The following is a 2,086-nucleotide window of genomic DNA, read 5'->3' on the forward strand; positions in this document are numbered from 1 at the left end:
GACGACGACGACGGCGGCGGCGGCGGCGGAGTTGTCCAAGATGGCGGCCAGACATGCAGCCTTGGTTTACTGTGTACTTCGGTACTTCTTTGATATTTGACATCCGTGCTATGACACCTGTCAAATCAAGGTATCCGCTGACCTGTATCACGTGACCATATCGCGGACTCAAGTTTATAGCTCATCGAGGTCACGTGTTTTTTAAGTTTACCGCTGACCAAGTGCTGGTTTTTCGATTGAATCGTGGGCTCATGTCAGGTTAACTTGTTGAAAGCAGGGCAGGCCAGGTTGTTCGGGAGCCAGTTAACGTTAACCCAGGATTAAAAGTTAACCGAATAATAACTTTTTAATAACTTTTTCTTCTATACAAATGTTTTTCGCTGCTTCTGTTTTCATTGTATATCGTGATAATTGAAACTCAAAACAGAAGGCCAAACAATATAAAGAAAACCTCACCGCAAAGTCACAAAACTCAAATCAAAATTCTACCTTATCCTGGGTTAGCTTAATCGGGTTATGAACAACCCGGCCCAGGAGCTACGCTTTTAGGCTGGCCTAAATCTATATATTACCTTGGATCTCTGCCCTCATCCCCCACCCCCCCCCCCCCATCCCTCGCGCTTGTGAGCTGGCTGACCTTGAATGACCTTCTCTGCGACGTATTCACAATAGCCGTCATGCTAATTTTTATACTCAAATGCAAATTAATCATGGCTTGATTTTTGACTGGACAAGAAACTTAACACGAAAGGAGTAGTTTCAAACGGATTTTCTCCAGTGTTAGGGTTCACTTGCCTGCCAATCAAGAGGCGAGACGTAAATAAATGTTTCTTTGTTTTCGTTTCGAACCATGACAAAAGATTCTTCGTAGCTTAACTTACCTTGGATGACCTTGAATAGGATAGCCGCCATGATGGTGTTTACATTATAATGCAAAACATCGTGGCGTCATTTTCCCGCCAAAAAACAAACAAACGATTGTTGACCGTTGAATTCTCCCTAGACGCGAATAGAACCATTTGTCCGTTGTGAAAAATAATTTTCTGCTTGTAAATCCTCATGTGTGTAAAGTCTCTTCTCCGCATTTTACTTAATAAGATTCCAGATCTTTTTTTCCTCTAGTTTGTGTTAAATATTACAACAACATTACACAGATTACTAAGGCTGTGGGAATGAAGTGGACACTGGATCAATCTTGTTTGGACACTGGATCATGCTATTAATCTCTGCTTTGTTAGGTAAAGAACAGTAATCAATAATGACGTAGATACAAAAAAGGCAGCCTATTATTTTCTGGAGTAATCAAAATATAACGATGACTAAATAATCGAGCGGACGTCAATTGGCGAGTAAATCTCCAACTGATGGAATAATTGTCTTGACCTTACCTCAAATTCTCGTCATCATTAGTACGAAATGTACTGGAATAAGAAATGAGAATTGATATTTCTAGCTTGGAACAGCAGGGCTTTAAGAAACACGCACCCAAGTTATTTGAGAAACCGGGAGCCAACATCGATTTCACGTCTTGTTAATCAATTTTTTAAATGAATTTCGCTGTTAAAATTTCACAGCAGTGAATTAGAATTGTTTGAAATTTCGCTGTCATTAAATTATACGTTACTTCTTGCTTACAGCCTTATTCAAATGACAATAAATTACACCTTCGATAATTCACGAAATATTCTCAACGGAGTTTAAAGATATTGGCATGTTGTGAACTAAAGATTGACTGACAGAAAGCGAAATCGTGTATTGACTAAAATCTTTAATTTTATCTTGCATTAAATTACTGTTTGGTTTCCTTCAATAACACGGGTGCGCATTTACTGTCTTATAAAATCGATAGGTTATCTTTTTTTCAAATAATCTTGGCTAGACTGATTTTAGAAAACGCAACAAAGTCAAATATTAAAATTTTATTTTGACACGAATTTTAAATTTTTGCCTCACAATTTAACACGATTTTGAATATTTCATTGCCTTTCATGGGATTTAATCTATTCCATACTTGATCAGAAAATTATTTGTAAGCGTTTAACTCGTTATTTTCAACAATATTCAGTATTACACTTATTTTCAAATT

This window comes from Orbicella faveolata, unplaced genomic scaffold, assembly GCF_042242905.1.
Source record: "Orbicella faveolata isolate gen_17 unplaced genomic scaffold, um_ofav_v1 contig_14, whole genome shotgun sequence".
Taxonomy (NCBI): Eukaryota; Metazoa; Cnidaria; class Anthozoa; order Scleractinia; family Merulinidae; genus Orbicella; species Orbicella faveolata.